The sequence below is a fragment of the Staurois parvus genome, unplaced genomic scaffold (genome assembly GCF_062004578.1).
Source record: "Staurois parvus isolate SC_StPar_1 unplaced genomic scaffold, SC_StPar_1.0 ptg000473l, whole genome shotgun sequence".
NCBI lineage: Eukaryota > Metazoa > Chordata > Amphibia > Anura > Ranidae > Staurois > Staurois parvus.
Genome location: NW_028318269.1, coordinates 1,634,464 through 1,656,662, shown reverse-complemented (window position 1 = coordinate 1,656,662; position 22,199 = coordinate 1,634,464). Strand labels below are relative to the sequence as shown.

Below are 22,199 nucleotides of genomic sequence, written 5' to 3'. Positions count from 1 at the left end.
ACAAACAAAGAAGGAAATGCTAACCTTCTTGGGTATGATTGGTTACTGCTGCCAATGGATACCTGACTGTTCATTCTATGACAACATCCTGAAACAAGCAACTTCACCTGAAAATTCTGATTTTGTAAAATGGTCTGATGAAATAGTTTATGCTTTTGTGTATCTTAAAACTGCAATGGTGACAGCTCCTGGTTTAGGACTTCCTGATTACTGCAAAATGTTTCATTTGTTTGCAATGGACAACTGTAAAACCATGGCAGGGGTTCTAGCACAGGAGCATGGTGGTAAGCTGAGACCTGTAGCCTTCTTTTCCAAAGTAGTTCCAATGCCGGTACAGGGCATGCCTGCGTGTCTGAGGGCCCTGGCCTCATGTGTCATGGCAGTGGAGATGGCTACACCATTTACAATGGGTCATCCTATGAAGTTACACACCACACATAAGATAATGTTCTTGTTAAAAAACCTACATACACAACACATGTCTGCCCAGCGACTCAGTGGATATGAAGTCATCCTCTTGAGTAACCCATCCTTGGTCATCAAATATGGCTCCCCTACCTCTGGCCCAACCCCCCTTTTGAATGCCTTATTGGTTTTAAAATGGGAGGGTGATAAGGTACCTTCTCCACATGACTGTATTGAAATCATCCATCAGGATACTTCCCCAAGAGCTGATCTGCTTTCTTCTCCAATGGAGGGGGTGCAGACTGTCTTTGTGGATGGCTCCTGTTCCCGGCCTAATGATAACACTTATCATGCAGGCTATGCCATTGTGAGTTTACATGACACAATTTTGGAAGCCAAACCGATTCCCTACCAGTCAGCACAAGCTGCTGAGCTGATTGCCCTCACAAGGGCCAGTTATTTCAGGGTCAAGAAGTAAACATTTACACTGACTCCAAATATGCCTTCGGGGTTGTTCATGACTTCAGAGTAATATGGAAAAAGAGAAGATTCATCGCCGCAGATGGTAAAGCCATCTCTCATTCATCCTTGGTTGATGATTTATTGGCTTCCATTCATTTGCTACTAAAGGTTGCTATCATTCACTGCAAAGCACATACACATGGTACAGACTCAGTTGCTAAGGGAAATGCCCTGGCAGATGTGGCCGCAAAAACGGCTGCTAGTGCCACTCAGGCTGTTGTACAACTTCCTCCCCTAATGCCCCCCTCCCTTCCCTGGGAACAAGTACTCCAAGATCTCCAGGCCTTTGCAACTAAAAAGGACTTCTGGGCTTCACAAGCTTTGGAATTGGACCTCAACACAGGGCTCATCTCCAAAGAGGGGAAGCCAGGTATCCCACAAGGAAGTGCGTCCTTGTTCATCTCACAGTACCATGGCATAGGACACAGAGGATGGAGAGTTACTGCAGAACTGATAGCCAAAGATTTTTACATATTGCACCTACCTTTGCTTTGCAAAGCATTTGTGGCCAGATGCATTGAATGCATAAGGGATAATCCTAACATTCCTCACAAACCCACACACAACCATTTGCAATATCCTACCTCACCTTTCACACACTTGCAAATTGATTTCACTCACATGCCCAAGATGGGTACACGACAGGAGTATCTGCTGGTAATAGTGGACATGTTTTCCAGATGGGTAGAGGCCTTTGTGACAACCAGAGAGGATAGCAGGACTGTAGTCAAAATCTTGACTCAGGAAGTAATTCCAAGATGGGGTGCCCAGTTCAGATAAATTCTGATAATGGGCCAGCTTTCACATCCAAAGTATGTCAGGAATTGGTAAAACTGCTCCAGATTGAGTGAAAGTTTCATATCCCCTATCATCCCCAAAGTTCAGGAATAGTGGATTGGACAATCAAGGACAAGCTCAGGAAGGCCACAGGAGGAACTTATCACAAGTGGAAAAATGCACTGCTAGCAGTCTTGGCTGAGATCAGAACTCCAAGACAAATGGTCTCTCTCCATTTGAGATCCTGAAGACCATTTCCCACTCCTTGGACTAGAAAGCCCCTAATAATAGAAAGAGGGGACCTGGAGCAAACACAGGAAGAATATTGTAAAACCATGATTTACAAATTAAACAGTGTTTATGGCAAAGTAGCTTGCACTCTTCCTTTGCCTTCACAGGAACCAACCCACTCCATTGTACCGGGTGATGTTGTGGTAATTAAACAACTGAATCAGAATAGGAAGCAAGAATATCCCTTTGGACCACCAACTACAGTGGTTGCGGTGACCCAGACGGCTGTCCTAACAATACAAGCTAATACCTGGATCCATGCAAGCAGGATAAAGAAGATTCCCTCCAAGCCTGAAGGACCGGATACAGATAAAGGAGGTGAAGCAGGTGTTTTAAAACCTCAAAGAGTGAGTGAAGCAGGTGATATAGTCTCTAAAGAAGATGTCCTGGCTAGTCTTGCCCCTGCATTCTGGGAAACTAATGTGTGGACTGTTTATCCTAGTCCTGATAGTGTTCCTACCTACATGGATTGTTTCTAACTATATACCATCCAGATGATTTGGGTATGATTAGTTCTATCTGTGGTTCACAGTATAGCCATGATAGACAGAAAAGGGAAAATGCTTATAATGATGTGGAAACTTACACTGGGAAAATGTAATTGCTCAAGTTCAAGTACACTTATGCACAGAGGTCAGGATATGAAAAATGCTGGATATGTAGCAAATTGCACCCCAGCACTGCTAAAATCCCTCTGATAGCCTCCTCTCTAGGATTCCTCCCTTTTCTTAATGGATCACCCCTAGTGACCTTGACTAATATATCAGCCATGTATGAGAACAACGCTATAACTTTTTGCATAGTTAGTAAGACACATCTTCCAGACTGGTGTTTTAGGTTAGGTAACATCTCAAGTGAAAAGAGGGGAGCATGTAGTGGGTCAAAGTTGAATTTTTCTCTTATTTCAGATTTGTCTTCTGTGTATTACACTGAGGATCACGTGTTCAATGAAACTTTAGTAGATGTTATGGTTAATAATAAGAATCCTGCTTTAAGTAAAATCCTTGCTTTCCTAGCCCTCGCAGGATATTCCAATACTGCACAAAAGCTTGTAGGTATTCGATCTATGTCACTTGGGAACAACACTTACATATGCTGTGGAAAGATCTGATACCCCTGGATACCCTTGGAAGCCCATGGATGGTGTTATCTAGCTTACTTAATACCCATCATGGGAATCCTTGGAGGGAAAGGGGATGCGTACACACACTTTGTGGAAGCAGGGCCCCATCCAAAGTATCCACTAAGGTACAAACAGAAACCGGACCTGTTTCTAGTTCAGGATAAGATTTGGGCCTGGTTTCCATCATGGACAGGTTGGGGAGTGGAGGTAATGAATAGATTGAATAACTATTCAAACATTCTAGATAACATAATGGAAAAGAATACTGTAGATATTAAACTCTTAAGCGTAGAGCAAAGAGCAATTAGAAAGCAGTTGGAAATACATAATCTTGCTATTGAATCTATGTGTCAGGAATGGACTCAGCACTGGTGGTGGGACTCACCTGCCGTGTGGACTGCAGTACCAGAGCTGACCAGCGGGTGCTCTCAGCAATGGACTCAGCACTGGTGGTGGGACTCACCTGCCGTGTGGACTGCAGTACCAGAGCTGACCAGCGGGTGCTCTTAGCAGCCAGAAGCTCACAATCAGCCAAACCTGGGGCTGATTGCAGAAAGGTGTATTTAAGCCATGCAGAATGAAATGAAAACGAGAAGCGCACCAACCTTGCGCATTACCTCAGTAACCAAAATTTATTAATTGTAAAAAATATACTCACAAACAGCGAATAAAATCAGGCATGTAAGTCCTCACAGGGACTTGAAGATAACATGAGTCCCATCAGGGGAGTGGGTGTTCAGTACAGCTGACGCGTTTCGAAGGGGGTCCCTTCTTCCTCAGAGCTAACTGAACTGTGAGTGCTCTCTCCTATATATACTCCTGGACTGAACCTAGGCCCTCCCCACTGGGTTGGGCAGTCTCAGGTTAGTAGGAGGGGCCAAGAAATCGTCAACAGACAATCACTATTTGTAATGCCATCAGAGAGAAATGATATAGACAAACATAAAATATAAGATATAAAATATATAAAAAACCACATTTTGCATACACCACTTAGTGTGCATATAATATATCAACTAGGCGATGACACCATTGGAAATGATGATAATAGATAATACATGATGAAACATAATATATTGTAAATAGTTAGTCTTATTCCATGATTCATTAGTGAGCGATGTATCAAATGGACAATTCATCCAGAGGACTTGTCATGAAGCTGGATGAGTATATAGCAATTAATGTAACAATAGACATAAATTGTTAGTCAATGGATGTCTTAATGGTTATGTGTCCATAGTGACACAAACACATGTATATATATGTAGACATATAAACCCACACACAAACCTTCAACCAGAAACTGTGTGTTGTGTGCTACCAGGCAGCTGCATGTGCTTCGTGATCGGATGATGGAGAGGATTGGATCAGTACTCTTGGATCCGTAGTAATGTATAGTCAGCAGCAGAGGGAGATCTTATGCTTCCCTCTATAGCTGCAGGTTTACCCTGTGTGTGGAACGCACGCTAGTATGGAATGCTCGTGACTGCGCATGCGTGGACCAACATGCGCATGCGCAGTGTGAGGAGGACAGGTCCGTCGGCGCGATCACGTGAGCGCGCATCACGCGCATCTGACGGCCACTCTGTGCGCGTACACCAACACCGCTCTATTGGGTAAGATACCAGACCTGCCACCCCACCCACATCCTCTGACGAGGCTCTAGTTGGGGGAAACTGTCTGGGGATTCCCCTCTGACGAACTTGCTGTTGAGTGCACGTCATAGCCAATCAAATGGGGTGGTCAGACGGCCCTGGCTGCCGCACTCCAGAGGTGTATTGAAGTGAAAGACATCAGCATGAACATATGTATACATGTGTATACACTACATACACATGCGTGTAACTCCTTAAGTGGATATGACAGTAGTGTTGCCGGTGGGTAAAAAATATGAGACATATAGGCATATGTTCACATGAACGCCTTCTATGCATCATGTATAGAACACATGTAATACATGATGATAAATACAGTAAGATAAAATAATAATAATATATGATATAAGATAAAATCCATATAATACAACTTGTATTATATGGATTTTATCTTATATCATATTATTATATTATTATTATTTTATCTTACTGTATTTATCATCATGTATTACATGTGTTCTATACATGATGCATAGAAGGCGTTCATGTGAACATATGCCTATATGTCTCATATTTTTTACCCACCGGCAACACTACTGTCATATCCACTTAAGGAGTTACACGCATGTGTATGTAGTGTATACACATGTATACATATGTTCATGCTGATGTCTTTCACTTCAATACACCTCTGGAGTGCGGCAGGCAGGGCCGTCTGACCACCCCATTTGATTGGCTATGACGTGCACTCAACAGCAAGTTCGTCAGAGGGGAATCCCCAGACAGTTTCCCCCAACTAGAGCCTCGTCAGAGGATGTGGGTGGGGTGGCAGGTCTGGTATCTTACCCAATAGAGCGGTGTTGGTGTACGCGCACAGAGTGGCCGTCAGATGCGCGTGATGCGCGCTCACGTGATCGCGCCGACGGACCTGTCCTCCTCACACTGCGCATGCGCATGTTGGTCCACGCATGCGCAGTCACGAGCATTCCATACTAGCGTGCGTTCCACACACAGGGTAAACCTGCAGCTATAGAGGGAAGCATAAGATCTCCCTCTGCTGCTGACTATACATTACTACGGATCCAAGAGTACTGATCCAATCCTCTCCATCATCCGATCACGAAGCACATGCAGCTGCCTGGTAGCACACAACACACAGTTTCTGGTTGAAGGTTTGTGTGTGGGTTTATATGTCTACATATATATACATGTGTTTGTGTCACTATGGACACATAACCATTAAGACATCCATTGACTAACAATTTATGTCTATTGTTACATTAATTGCTATATACTCATCCAGCTTCATGACAAGTCCTCTGGATGAATTGTCCATTTGATACATCGCTCACTAATGAATCATGGAATAAGACTAACTATTTACAATATATTATGTTTCATCATGTATTATCTATTATCATCATTTCCAATGGTGTCATCGCCTAGTTGATATATTATATGCACACTAAGTGGTGTATGCAAAATGTGGTTTTTTATATATTTTATATCTTATATTTTATGTTTGTCTATATCATTTCTCTCTGATGGCATTACAAATAGTGATTGTCTGTTGACGATATCTTGGCCCCTCCTACTAACCTGAGACTGCCCAACCCAGTGGGGAGGGCCTAGGTTCAGTCCAGGAGTATATATAGGAGAGAGCACTCACAGTTCAGTTAGCTCTGAGGAAGAAGGGACCCCCTTCGAAACGCGTCAGCTGTACTGAACACCCACTCCCCTGATGGGACTCATGTTATCTTCAAGTCCCTGTGAGGACTTACATGCCTGATTTTATTCGCTGTTTGTGAGTATATTTTTTACAATTAATAAATTTTGGTTACTGAGGTAATGCGCAAGGTTGGTGCGCTTCTCGTTTTCATTTCATTCTGCAGTGTTGATTGGGCTTCCCCAGCCTTGTTTTGGAGCCGCACAGCCCTTTATGCATTGGTGGACGATCCCTCCAGGCCTGGTTCCATCTGTTCGCCACCTGTCTGAGTCCCAGAGCGCAGGAGAATTCGTTTTTGATTTACTGTGGTGTATTTAAGCCATGACCAGGCCTATGCTCTGGGCCTTGGTGTATGTTTTCCCATGAGCCTCTGTACCTAGTATCTTGAGTTCCTGCTTCGTTGCTCACCCGGCTTGATCCTGACCTCTGCTGACTGTCTCCTGTTGAACCCCTGGCTTGCCTGACCATCCTTGTGCCTGATCCCCTGTACCGCGCTGTCCGTGAGTTACTGAACCCGGCTGTCCGTGAGTTACTGAACCCGGCTTGTGACCTTGACTATTCTCTGCCTGCTCCTTTGGTACCTTGCTGCCCGCACGTTGCTGACTTGGCCCGTCTGACCACGCTAACTACTCTGCCATCCATCCATCCTGCACGGATTCAGTCGTACCTGCACATACCTCTGGCGGATCCCTCTACCACTAGCAGGTGTACTCAGGGGCCCCGACCTGGTTCCTGTCTGCTCCAAGTCCATCCCCACCATCAGGGGCCCTGGTGAATAAGCAGGCTGGGACTTAGACTCCGCGCCCTGGAGAATCCTGTCCTGGGGACCACTAGAGGTACCACCAAACGGTCATTACAGAACCCTACGGCCGGCCTGACCGTTCCACCTCTCCAGCCCTGACTACGCCTGTGTTCCTGCACCTACTAAGATTAGTGGAAGGTTGGTTTGTGCACTGTGCGTTTATATATATATATCTGGGTGGCTAATAATAACCTGTATTATTATACTATACCTGAAACCTGCGTTTCCCTGTGTCAGTCCACACCTTTCTGGTCATTCCTTGATTCCTGACACTATGAGTTCTGCCTTAATGGGATTATGTGAAATGACTGAGGAATATGAATGCTGTACTTGGATACATAACACTAGTTTTGATGTCCCAGACTATTATGACATAATTAGCAAACATAGAGAAGAGGTCTCAGCCCTCCAAGAGAAGGCCAGGAAAATAGCTGAAGAAGGATGGAATCCATTTAAAGGCCTAGGAGGAATTGATGATTTCTTTGGAGGTATTTTCCTATGGTTTAAGAAAGCAGGAATGCTGATATTAATGTGTTTACTTTTTCTCCTTTTTCTATATGCAGTATATAGAATTGTTATCTGTATATGTAATCAGAGAAATTAATATAGCTCTGTGAGGAAAATCACGTTGTGATTTAAGAGGGGATTGTGGGGGAAAGGGTTAATCTCTTATTCCTTTTATTCCTATCTAAAAGCTACTTTTAATAATTCTGATATATCACCACTTAATTTCCCCCTCAAAGATAGAGAACTTTGGTCCAATCAATACTGAATGTTTATTCTAGCCACTGTTTATTCACATTTCTAGTGGGTTATGACAACCTAGTCCCAAAACTGTTAATATCACGCTAGTTACAAATACTGAACTTTGGATTTCTGCAAACCACAGCATTTTTACATAATAACTATTAGAATGAGATCATAATATGGCATATTCCTAGCTAATGATGTTCTGATTGGTTGAATTGATATTGGTTGTAATAATCTGATTGGATGGAGGGACATCCTCCCTTAATAACTGTCTGTATTTAATTCCTTCTCACCCTACTATTAAATGAGCACATTAAGAGCCTCTCTGTCTCCTTTGGTTTTCATTGTGTGCTCCCAGAATTCTGAAGGGTCTCCCAGATCATCCAAGGGGCAAAATTAACCCCTACCTAACACTTATTTTGTAATATTTATTGTAAATAGTTAAAAGCAATCCACATGGACACAGCAAAGAGTTAAATGCATATGCATAGGCAAATGCAGTTGTCCCCACACAACTCCTACGGTCACCCTCCTCCTCCATCCTACGCTCCCTCACCCACATCTTCAATCTCTCCCTCTCTACTGGCGCATTCCCCTCCCCCCTAAAACACGCGCACATCACCCCCATACTCAAAAAACCCTCCCTGGACCCCACCGACCTGAACAACCTTAGACCCATCTCCTTGCTGCCATTTACATCCAAACTCCTCTAGCGCTTAGTCTATAATCGCCTAAGCTCCCACCTCAACGACAACAACCTACTTGATCCCCTACAGTCTGGCTTCCGTCCCCTACACTCCACCAAAACCACCCTACTCAAACTCGCCAACGACCTGCAAACCGCCAAAGCTAATGGCCACTACTCAGTCCTCCTACTGCTAGACCTCTCCGCGGCCTTTGACACAGTTGACCACCCCCTCCTCCTTAAAAAACTACACTCCCTCGGCATCAGAGACTCCTCTTTCTCCTTGCTCTCCTCCTATCTATCCCAGCACTCCTTTAGTGTTACCTATAACGCTGCCACCTCTCCCTATCTCCCCCTCTCTGTTGGGGTCCCCCAAGGCTCTGTTCTCGGACCCCTTCTCTTTTCCATCTACACCTCCTCCCTTGGCCAACTGATACACTCCCACGTCTTCAACTACCGCCTCTATGTCGATGACACGCAAATCTACCTCTCTACCCCTTGCCTCACCCCTTCAGTCTCTGCCCGAATCACTAGCCTTCTGAAAAACATATCAGACTGGATGTCACTCCACTTCCTCAAATTAAACCTTTCCAAAACCAAGCTCCTAGTTTTCCCCCCAGCCCGTGCCCCCCCCCCCAACCTCTCCATCACGACCAATAACGCCACCATCAGTCCCACCCCGCAAGCCAAAGTTCTAGGTGTCACTCTAGACTCCAATCTATCCTTCCAGCCCCATGTCCAATCGCTGGCAAATTCATGCAGGCTCCACGTCCGCAACATCTCCAAAAATACGCTCGTTCCTAACCCCAGACACTACTAAACAACTCATTCACTCCCTTATTTTCTCACGACTCGACTACTGCAACTCCCTCCTCACAGGCCTACCTCATCACAGACTCTCCCCGCTTCAGTCTATCCTGAACTCAGCGGCCAGACTCATCCACCTCACCAACCGCTCTGTATCCACCACTGACGTACAAAGCTATTCAAAATATTGCCCCAAACTACCTCACTGACCTGATATCCAAATACCACCCAATACGTACTCTTCGCTCCTCACAAGATCTCCTACACTCCAGTTCCCTGGTCTCCTCCTCCCATGCCCGACTCCAGGACTTCTCCAGGTCTTCCCCCATCCTCTGGAACTCACTACCCCAATCCATCAGACTGTCATCTACCCTCCTCACCTTTAGGCGCACCCTGAAAACCCATCTCTTCAGGGAAGCCTACCTTGCCCTCACCTAACAGCCGATCTCCTCCTACCACTCCATCCCCCACAGCCATTTCCTCCTGTACCACTATCCCCTCCCTCCTAGATTGTAAGCTCCAAGGAGTAGGGCCCTCAAACCCCTCGTGTATTGTATTGTATTGTATTGTTACTGTATTGTCTCATGTACTGTCCCCCACTATATTGTACAGCGCTGAGCAAACTTTTTGGCGTTATATAAATACTGTATAATAATAATAATAATAATATTAAAAGCATACCAAAATGGCCACCGCTCCGAGCTCCAGCCACGTCAGCTTGACGTCAGCACTTAAGGCTCCATCCAACGCGTTTTGTTTGCATGCACAGCTTCAGAGGCACGCTTACTAGTGGCCGGAGCTTGCAGTGGTGGCCATTTTGGTATGCGTTTATGAATTTAACTCTTTGCTGTATCCACATGGATTGGTTTTAACTATTTACAATAAATACTACACTATATTGCCATACCTTCGGCTCCTGTGGTGAGCTTCTCCCCCTAGGAGGATCCTTTGCTGGTTTTGCATAGCCCTGACCCTGGGGAAGTCTGTTCCCTATTTATGGCTTCCTGAGACCCCCCTTAAGGATCAGCATTAACACTATTATACAAGTAGCGCTCTGGTGAGTGCACATCCATAGAAGATGGTGGATTCCTATGTTGGATCATGAGCACTCTTGAGCATCCCAGCTGGTATTACTGCACCTTGTAGTTCCACGAACACAAGGCATTGCTGTGACCTGTAGTGCCACGGACTATGTATAATCACCATTATTGCTAAATAAGCACACATATATCACTTGGCACTTCTGTGACCTGCAGTGCCATGGACTATCCACTATTTATATTCAGAATTTTAGTTTTTTTATGATTCTATGTGATTTGAGACGTTTTATTTGATTTATTTCACTGGAATATTGTATGAACACTTCTATTCACATAAGTACTTTCTGATTGCATTTGTCACTTATGCTTTAGCGCTGCACTTACATTTGAATTGATTACTGTGGGTTTGTTACCTTGCCTTTTGTGCTAGCGGCTACCATATTATATGCGCTCGCCTCATATCTTGTGTTAGAAAACCACTTATGAATAGTGCCAGCTTGACTGTAGTCAAAATGTAAGTAAGAAGGTTGTTTTCAGTCCTCATTCAAACTGAGACCCATACAAGTAGGCTTACTGCTTTTTAACAAAACATAAAAAATGTCTTCAGGCAAACAATTCCAATTTGTTTATGGGCCAGTTGTTCGCTGTTGGACCCAGACTCTCACTGATGTAAGCAGTAGGCCTCAGTCCTGGATGCTCCTGATGGAGGACTGCTCCTAACCCCTCATAACAGACATCTACATGTAAAATGTATGGCTTTTGTGGATCCACATAAACCAATATAGGCTTTAGTTAAATTGTACAAAAAGCTCCCTCACAAGAAGATGTCCACTTCTCACTGTACGCTTTGTTGGTCTTGTAGGTGACGAGGAGATCTTTTTGCAAGCCATTTATAGGTTGTGCAATCTTGGAATAGCCTCAAATGAAGAAGTGATAGCAGCCACAAAAAGACCTTGGGTCTGTCTGATTCGTGGGATGAGGCCAGGTCAACGCAGCCTCCACCTTAGCGGGATCAGTTTCTATTCCTTCTACAGATACAGTGTGTCTCACAAAGTTTACAGAAAAGCAAGAAAATCTACTTTTGTCAAGGGAGATCTTCAGGCTTTCTCTCCTCAATCACATATTTGAACTCCACCATTTTGCTTTCTGAACAGAAATATTGGGGACACATCACTGAAGGGCATCCATCTGAATCTGAAAAGGGGTGCTATCTGTTTGCTGGCAAATTTTCTGTATGCTTTTAGCACCTGGCACCCATGTCATCGGTAGAGAAAACTAATGTTTTTACTAATGTTTTTAAAGTGTTACTAAACCCAGGACCCTGCACTCACTATATCTGGTCTCCCACAGTACACACAACATGGAAGTGCAATTATTTTAGTAAATATGAACTGCTAAATACCTTTTTTCATTAGCAGTTAGAGCAATCTTGTAACTTCTATCAGTGTCCAGCTAAGCACATGTTAAAATTTGTAGGAGGAGTTTTCATTCTTCTCTACGAGGATGCAGAACCCCTGACCTCTATCTGGACAGTGCTAATTGGCCATGTGCTGATCACATGCACTCTCCTAAAAAAAAAAAACTCTTAACACACACACACACCAAACTGAGCATGTGCAGAGTGACTCCACAGGATATGTCTTATCAGCAGATAAGAGGGAGACACTGGAAGAAGGGGAGGATCAGAAAAGTTAGGATTAAACAGCGGTTTTACTCAATGCAGAGGATTAACCCCTTAGGTTCCACAGTGAGTATAACAAGCATGCTTTACTGCATATATAGACTGATTTTACTGCTGTGGGTTTAGTAACATTTTAACTTCTTCCGCGCCACCCTATAGCAGAAATACTGCTACAGGGCAGCACGGGTGCGCAAAATCACATATATATTTGGCCTCGGCTGTCAATCACCAGGTCCCGTCTTTTGATTCCTTGCCGGCACCTGGTGATCTCAGAGTATCTCCAACAGGGGAGAGGCCTGTGTATAAACAACACAGATCTCTCCCTGTCAGCTCCTGCACTCTGCTTTGTATGCAGAGCCATACAAAGCAGTGTGCTTACACACACAGCACATAGTGAAATAGCACAAAGCACACAGTTAACCCTTTGATCGCCCCACATGTTAACACCTTCCTGCCCAGTGCCATTAGTACAGTGTCATTGCTTTTTATTAGCACTGATCACTATATTGGTGTCACTGGGGATGTCAATGACACCAAGTCAGTTCCCTCCAGTGTCAGAATGCCCATTGCAGTCCTACTATAATTTTCTGATTGCCACCATTACTAGTAAATAAAAAAACAAATTCCAGTATATATACCTCCATTTGTAAATGCTATAACTTTCACGTAAATCAATTAATTTACACGTATTGGGATTTTGTTTTTAGCAAAGACATGTTGCAGAATACATTTTGGCCTAAATTTAGGACGAAACTTGATTTTTAAAATTTTTTTACTGGACATATTTATTAGCAAAAAGTCAAAAATATTGTTTTTTTTTCTCAAAATTGTCGGTCTTTTTTTGTTTATAGCACACAGGCGATCAAATACCATCAAACGAAAGCTCTATTTGTGGGAAAAACTACGTATATTTAATTTGGGTGCAAGGTTGCATGACTGCGCAATGTCAGTTAATGTAATGCAGCGCCCTATCGCAAAAAATGGCCTGGTCAGGAAGTGGGGTAAATCCTCTGGAGGGAAAATGGTTAACTGTATTCAACTGCAACCTTGGCTAAGCTTAGTATTCTTTTCTGTTCAATCATTTTTCATTTTCAAAATTCATTAGGTTTGCTAGAAATAACATTTTGCTTTTGCAGTCTGTCCAAATAAATTTTGCATTTTTGGGAAACAGAGCTTTTTAAAATAGGATTCAGCAACTTTTCTTTTTCTATAGATTTTATTTTGAAAGAAATATACTGGCAAAAGACTTGCGGGTCTATTTATAAATGCTTTCACACACGGTTAACACTACTTTAACCTAGATTTCAAATATTAAACAGAAAAATGAGGGCCCATTCACAATAGGAATCACATAGGAATGTGCTGCACATTCCTGTGCGATTCACATGCAGGTCTGTGCAATTTCAGCCTATTGATTTTGAATGGGCTGAAATCGCACCACACCAAACATAGTCCATGCATTACTTTTGGAAACGTGCTGCAACTGAATTGCATGGTACATTTGCTCGCACCATGCTATCTGGTGTGAGCAAACGCACTCTGCTTGCGACCTGCATTTGGGGTTTTGTTAGCATAAGGGCTCATATACACTGCAGCTGATAAACTCACGTTTAGGAGCTGTTCAGCATTTTTTTTCAGCAGCCCCTGAACTCACCCTAATGTTTTCCTATGTGTCCATGTACACATCTTCGTTTACAGTCGTTTACAGGCATTTGAGTTTACAGTTGTTTTTTTTGAATGCATAAAACTTGCTTTCAGCAGTCGATTTTATCAGTGTTTCAAACGCAAAATTCTTTTAAATGCATGTAAACGCGGCTAAATGCGGCAAATCGCATTTATAAGAGTTTGAAATTTTTTTTTAACTCCAGAGCCTATTTTCATCATGAAAAATGCATGCAAAGCATTTTCAAGGTACTCAGATGGACAAAACACTGTACACAGGATGTTCCTATCAAGCGTGTCACACATTGGAATGACCAATTCACACCTCAGACCTCTCCCACACTTGGAAACAAAAGATTTATTAATGACCATTCACACCTCACATTCCTCCTGAAGACCCCCTGCCAGGTGACCTTACTGACTCACTCCACCAGACACCTTTCCCACCCTTGGAAACAAAAGAAATGTTAATGAGCAACTCACACCTAATTATCTCAACCCCTACTGCTGTCTCTGCTTCTACTCTCTGTATTTCTCTGAAACAGTCTGAAATAGTTAATAATTTACCACTTTTCAGCGCATTCTGGGCATTTGGGCGGTTCTCCTGTGCTTATCTTTAAAAAAACGCTTCTAAATGCAAATTCGCATAAACGCGTTCTGCAAACGCGGCTAAATAGATGTTTTTTAACCTACATTTTCCAGCAGTCAGTTTTCATCGTTCAGAAGTGTCCTGTGTACATGGTGCCTTATAATGACAACTACCGCAGATTGCAAGTGCAGTGTGTTCGGAATGCGATACGAAACACCCGCACTGAACATAAGTTTCCTGCACCTCATTCTAGTGTGAATGGGACCTAAAACTTAGAAAATTGTGTGAATCTTCTGTGAAAAAGTTTGAATACCTCTTAAAGCATTTGCACAACTCTAGATATTTATTTTAAATCATAATGATAGTTAGATTAATAGGGTTGATAAAAAAATCTGATGTCCATAATATTCATCCACCCACAGCTCCTGAAACCTCGGTCCAGAAGAAGGCAAAATAAAATCTAATTTGCCAACTGCTAGAGAAAAAAAATATCTCTGACTTCACAAAAGCAGCTGATTTACTTCCCTAGATCAAAATATTGCTTTGATAGCTTTTAGTAATTTAGAACTTTAACTATAATTAGTTGCAAAAATTCAATTTTCTTGGCTATAATAACCACCTCATGCTCTAAAACATTTTACATGTTAACTGCTTTTGCAGTAAACTAATGGGAAAAAATTTTCTTCCATATAAAACTAATATCTCCTTGTCCCTAGTATAATTCCTGAGATTAAAAGTTGATTTGCTGTGGATATATTTGAACATGGTGATTAAAATGACAATAAAGGATGTCCTTATATTTCAAAAATAATCCATACACACCCACTACTTCCAGGGGCGTATTTGCTGCGAGGCAAACAAAGCGTTTGCCTAGGGCGACACTTTTGAAGGGGGCGGAGCAACGGCGGCAGCACCCCCCCCCCCTTTCCCACGGAAGGGACACTTAGGACAGGGGCTGCTGTGTCTTACCTGAGTCTGCGACTCCATGTCCCACTTTGATCCGGTCCATGAGGTGCTGCTGGAGGAGGAGTAGAAAGGTTGTCCAGTCTGGTGTCTTCATCTCCGTGGATCTTGGATCACGAGGTGGCGGGATGACATGCCGCCCCTCTCATCTGGCCACATCCCCAGGATCACTAGACAGCCTATGGCAGCCTGTCCCTCCTTTTTCAAGCTCCGCCTCCTCGCCCATTAATGGCCGCTGGATCTGTAGCTCAGGGAAAGCAGGAGGAGGTGAGCAGCAGCGTGATGATTGAAGAAGCTGAGGGACTAGCCGGAGCTGGTGAAGAGGAGGAGAGCAGCTGGAGAAGGAAGACAACTGATCGGTAAGGTAAGTGTGCCCAGGGTCTGGGCAGAGCAGATGGTGCTGCTGCAGCCAGGTATGCTGGCTGTAGATGGGTGAGGTTGGGAGCCTGGGCTGGAGCAGGGGACAGCAATGTAAGCATCATTGGTGTCAGTGGGAGTAATAGTGCACAATCATTAGTGTCAGTGTGGGAGGAATAGCACCCCATCATTGGTGTCAGTGGGAGTAATAGTGCCCCATCATTATTGTCAGTGTGGGAGGAATAGCGCCCCATCATTGGTGTCAGTGTGGGAGGAATAGTACCCTATCATTGGTTCAGTGGGAGTAATAGTGCCCCATCATTAGTGTCAGTGTGGGAGGAATAGTACCCCATCATTGGTGTCAGTGGGAGTAATAGTGCACCATCATTAGTGTCAGTGTGGGAGGAATAGTGCCCCATCATTGGTGTCACTGACTCGCCGCACCCCAAGATCACTGAGGATCTCCAATGGGGAGGAGGGCTGCTTTGTATACTAATAGTCCTCCTCCCTGTTAGCTCTGGATGGCGGTGCACAGCATAGCCATCCAGAGCAGTGTGATTACAGTAAAGCACACTGACACCGCCCTCTAGTAAAACACTCGCAGTACACCGTTAACCCTTTGATCGCCCCTCATGTTAACCCCTTCCTGCCCAGTGCCATTAGTACAGTGTCAGTGCTTTTTTTTAGCTGGGGATGTCAGTAACACCAAGTCAGTTCCCCCTAGTGTCAGAATGTCTGCCGCAGTCCCGCAGTCACGCTTTAAGTCGCTGATTGCTGCCATTACTAGTAAAAATTTAAAAAAATGTAAAAATCCCATTATATATACCCCCGAAAGTAAATGCTATAACTTTCACATAAACCAATTAATTTACACATATTGGGATTTTTTTTTAGCAAAGACATGTCACAGAATACATTTTGGGGTATTTAGGATGAAATTTGATTTTTTAAAATTTTTTACTGGACAATCAAATACCACTGAAAGAAAGCTCAATTTGTGGGAAATAAATAAAGGATATAAATTTCATTTGGGTGCAGTGTTGCATGACTGCGCAATTGTCAGTTAAAATGCCACAGCGCCTTAATGCAAAAATCGGCCTGACAATGTATTTGTCAATAAAAGCCTTTGACACTTATGAAATGCTTGTAATTGTACTTCAGTTTACCATAGTAACATCTGACAAAAAGAAGCAGCAGACTTTGTGAAAATTAATATTTGTGTCATTCTCAAAACTTTTGACCAGGGCTGTATGTGGCTAATAATCCCCAGACATTATGGGGTTGACTTACTAAAAGTTGAGAATACTTGAGAGTACAAAATCAGGTGCAGCTCTGCACATAAACCAATCAGCTTCCAAGTTATATTACAAAAGCTTCATTGAACAAGCTGAAGTTAGAAGATGATTGGCTACCATGCACAGCTCCACCAGATTCTTAGTGCTCCAGCTTTAGTAAATCTACCTATATGTATCATTTGTGAAATTGAGTCCTGTAGTGACAGAGGAGTTAGAGGAAGAAACCATGGTATGCAACACTCCTGGAAGTATCAGATGGCAAAGAGACTAGTGGAGGCTTTGGGGTTGGGATATGGGGGAGGTAAAAGAAATTGGCCACCAGAAAAGTAAGTATATGTGTCTTCTCTTCCAGGGAACTCTTTTTGGCAGATGTTTAGTGCAACAAGAGTTGCCTTTAAGTGGTTAGGCTCAGTCTAAAGTTTAGGGTCAGAACATGTAAGATGGTGTTTTTCCATTTTACTTTTTCGTTGATGACAAAAGTCCAGTGCTAGATTTTTAGTTCCCGAAACAAAATGAAGAACTATCCATATGAACTGCATGCTTCCTAAGACGTTCGCTTACCCCAAAAAACCTAGAACATGTACAAGTACAAATTTCCAATGGCAGGTTTTATACTCAGCTACAAACATCTCTAGCACAATTGCTGGAGCCATATGTGTTATTTCCATTGGTAAGGCCAAGGAAGCACAGTGACATTTGTATTCACTGATAAATGTGCAACACATGGTACTCTAAAGCAAACAGTTAGATTTCACATCTACTATACTAAAATGAGTTGAAAGAAAAGGAGTGCTGTTGCACTTAGGAAAAAAAATATATATAAAAATTATACTATATATATGATACCTATACAGCAGCAGTCCAAATTGTGAATTCCTATACACAAAATCTTAAATATTTCAAAATGGGCCGCACTAAGGTCACAGATCGACTAAATCAAATCTGCAATTTTAAAGTGATAACAATTTAAAAAATTCAAATACAGTATTAGTATTAGTCAATTATTCAGTCAAGTACTTCCTGAAGACGATCTATAGGTCAAAACGCGTTGAGGGCTTTTGACGCAACTTCCACTGACGTCACTTTCAGTATTTGGAATGCATGCTGGAACGCAGCGGCCATCTTAATTCCCATTCATAATATACAAAGCTGACTACACCCAGTGCCAGGAATGGCACTTTTTTGTGTGTGGCATTTCTATTGTTTGACCCCATATTAAAGTTCTATACAGTTTACACTATGGGATGTCTGGTTTTTTTTTAATTTATGCTGAAAATATGAAATACTGCCTGTGGAGGAGAGGAGTTTCCTAATATTAATGCAGTCCTAGTGGAAAGTTTTTGGTTACTATCAGCAAGTGGGTGAAGGAATATCAGCCATCAGGACCAGATTGCATACTGGGATAGTCCCAAAAGTGAGTGTGACTTACCTAGAGATAGGTGGTCATGAGATGATGGTGAGTTTACATCTATGTGGGGCACCAGTGTGAACACAGTGAAGCACTTGTCACTTCAGCATGGAGGTTTACCATTAAAGATACAGCACCATTGCACTAATTATTCACATGTTGGGACTGAATACTAATATTGTATTTGAATTTTGTTCATTGTTATCACTTTAAGATTGGACATTTGATTTAGTCAATCTGTGACCTTAGCGCGGTCCATTTTAAAATATATATACTATACTAAAATGAGATCTGTGAAAGATCGCTGATTAGAGTTATAGATTACTCCACTATATATGCACATTACCTGTCTAAAAGTAGATGTAAAAGTAAGTAAATGACATTTAGTTTACTAAGGTTTTATGTCAGTAACATGTTCCCCTTTTAAAAATAGTCGTTTTCACCTTTTTTATCCTTTGTTGTATCTCAGTACTGATGATCATCAGCAGGTTTTCCGATGTTGACAACAGTTTTCTGTGCCTTATTAATGTGTTTTGATAGTTGGAAGACTGTGTGGCCTGGTGACGATGCAGGAGCACAAATGGGAAACAAAGTTTTGTCACGTTATAACAGGAAGTGCCTAAACGAGAACAGTTATGGCAGGATCACAAGCTATTATTTTAAGGAAAGAAACAGATTCACAAATATTGAAAGGTACTTTTAAAATGTGAAAGCTCAACTTCAGCTTTGTATTGTGTTAATTAGTTGACTAGCTTCTTTCAAAAAAAGAAAAAACAAACAGATCTAGCTACACTACTACAGTAATCTACTTTTAATGATGTACTCTACAGACTTACCACTTTGTACTCCAGTGTCCATCAGCTTCTCTTATGTGAAGTCTGAACATCAAGGGCCAGGGGCGGACTGACAACTCATGGGGCCCCCGGGCAATAGGGGATCATGGGGCTGTCAGGGCAGGAGCTGAGGAACGGACAGGCAGGCCTAACAATGTAACGCACTGGCTAACGACAACCACCACCCACAGACCGAAGTCCCTCAGGGCGCGGAGTCTAAGTCCCAGGCTGCCCTTCACCAGGGCCCCTGATGGTGGGGATGGACTTGATGCAGCCAGGAACCAGGTCGCGGCCCCCGAGACACCTCAGCTGCGGTAATGGCCGCCGCCAATGGCGTGTAGCTGGTGGAAGAGACAAAAGAGTAGTCAGACAAGCCGGGGTCAACAACAACAGGACAAAACAGTACAGGACAGCAGACGAGAATCACAGGTCACGAGCCGGGTTCAGCAACAGAGGGTCAGATCAAAGGAGAATACAAAGAATAGTCAAGTCACAAGCCGAACCAGATACCAGGAGAGTCACGAGAGTCAGAACAGAGTAATAGCAACACAAAGACACAAGACACAAGTGCAAAGAGCATGTGCGGGCCACAGGCTTATATGTCATCAGCCACACCCCTCTGGGGGATTGACCACAGAAACCTGAAGGCATAAAAGGATTCCCATCATGCACAGCAGAATCCAAGATGGATGCCAGCACATGGAGTAACATAACCTCAGGGAAAAGGTAGGACCTTGACAGGGGCCCCTGTGTCCTTGCCCAAACTCAAAAAAGCCTATGAAAAAGGTACCAGGGGCATCTCATGGGGCCCCCTACTGACCCCGGGCCCTCGGGCAGTGTCCGAGGTTCCAAATGGTCAGTCCGCCCCTGTCAAGGGCACACCTCCAAGGAGAGCATCAGCAGGATGCTCTGGACTCACAAGAGCATGCTGCAGCACTTGGGAACTACTCACCACTGAAAGAGGAGGAGAAGAAAGAGGACCTGTGATGATATCCAGATGACTAAAGACTGGAAATAAGGTATATTTAAGTAAAAAATAAACAGGGTAAGAAGGATGCTCCAATAGGGGGTGGGGTTTGTCCAACCTGGAATTGGTCTTTATAGATAATGAAATGTATCTATAAAAAAGCCAGAAAACTACTTAAACTATAGCAAAAAAGGAAATGGATATAGTCAATAAAATGAAATTTGTCCAACATGTTATAAGTCAAATGCAAAAAAATAAAAAATAAAACCACTTTAAGACCAGGCTTATTCTGATATTTCTCACATATATGTATGTGGAAAGCTGATAAACTACATACATTTAAGTATCCATAGGCAATGCTTTAAAAGCCTTTACAGGTTACCAGATTAGAGTTACACAGGAGGCCTGGTGCTAGAATTATTGCTCTTGCTCTGACATTCGTGGTGATAGCACACATGTGGTGCATGTGGTGTGGTGCAATCACTGTTTATGCATGCGTGTGGGGCTGACGTGTATATTTGCCTTTGCAAATGAGCACAGGGGGGTGGTGATGCTATTTTTTTTTTTATTATTTATTTTATTTTTTATTTTCCTTCATTTTTTTAAATTAATTTTATTGCTATTACAAGGTATGAACAACATGCCTTGTGATAGCATGGGCAGTGACAGGTACTCTTTACTGAGAGACCTGGGGTCTATTAGACTCCACTTCTCTCCTCTGCCCTTAAAAGCATCAGATCAAACTAAAATACATTTGATCTGATGCTGTCCCAAGCCAGTAATGGCTTGTTCATATCTGGCAAAACCAGAATTGACAATATACTCATCGCTTCCAGTTTCTTAGACCATAGAGATGGTTGGAACGTTCCAGCTGCATTCCTGAGCTCCCTGGTGGGACGGGAGAACCTGGAAAGGTTACAGGAGGCATCTATAAATGCAAACCAGTGGCTATTTAGCTGCTAGGATCGCTTTTACAAAACAGTCCTTCACCAGCTGTATACAAAGATGCTGCGATGATGCCTGTAGCTGCAAAGTCCCACAATGTTTTGGTACGTTGCTGGGGCTTAATGGTTAAAGTATGCTTACATTTAAGAGAAAAAAAAAACGGTCAGATCGGTGCACCAAAGGAAGATGGGGTTCATTCATTCTGGAATTTTGCTTTAAGTTTTTAAATTCTGGTCCAGCCACATCTTGAACATGCAGTACAAGTCTGGCTACTAGTCCTCAGGAAAAATGTGTTGGAATTGGAGAGAGTCCAGGGCAACAAAACTAATAATGGGGCTGGAGGACCTCAGTTATGAGGAACAATTCTAAACATGTAGCACTACCCCCTTAGGGATTGCTGATGAATTTGGGACCCCCTATAGTTCTGCACAGCCAGTCATTTAGGATTTCCCATACAGACTTTCATCTAGAGACAGAAACCAGTCCTTGAGCTTTGGTTTTGGTATTTACTGAGGGGGTTAGAACATTGATAGGGTAAGAGGGTATAGGATTCCCAAGGGAACCGATATCTGAGGACAACTTCCTGAACTATTCACAAGCTCCTCTTCTTCAGCAATACAGTCTCTAGTAGAGTGCTAGCCAGCTACTCCTAGTTGTACCACCCCAGACACCAGATAAACTCCTCTGCACTAAGCAATCTGGATACTTTTTTCCTGAGCAGGGGATCTGGCTCCTGTTCCTTTAAATAAGGTGCACATTCACTAGCAGGGGGATAATCTGGTTTCCCACCAGAGTGTTCCCTCCCCTATCCACCCAGGGAGTGCATGTGTAGCTGCTGCTACCGGGCCTATCAGTTGGGCTGCCCCATCACTGCCATACAGGTGGTCCTTTCTCAGGGGGCCAGTGAGTCCCAAGCTTTCCTCCTTTCAAGCTCCAGGCTTGCAGGCAGGACCCATCTCTCTAGGCCTCCTGGCAG

The 22,199-nt window shown here is 43.2% G+C and overlaps 1 pseudogene; it reads left to right on the top strand.

Moving 5' to 3' along the window:
- Nucleotides 1-2,376: 2,376 nt before the first annotated feature.
- Nucleotides 2,377-7,845, top strand: LOC149452424 (uncharacterized; annotated as a pseudogene).
- The last annotated feature ends 14,354 nt before the right edge of the window (nucleotides 7,846-22,199 follow it).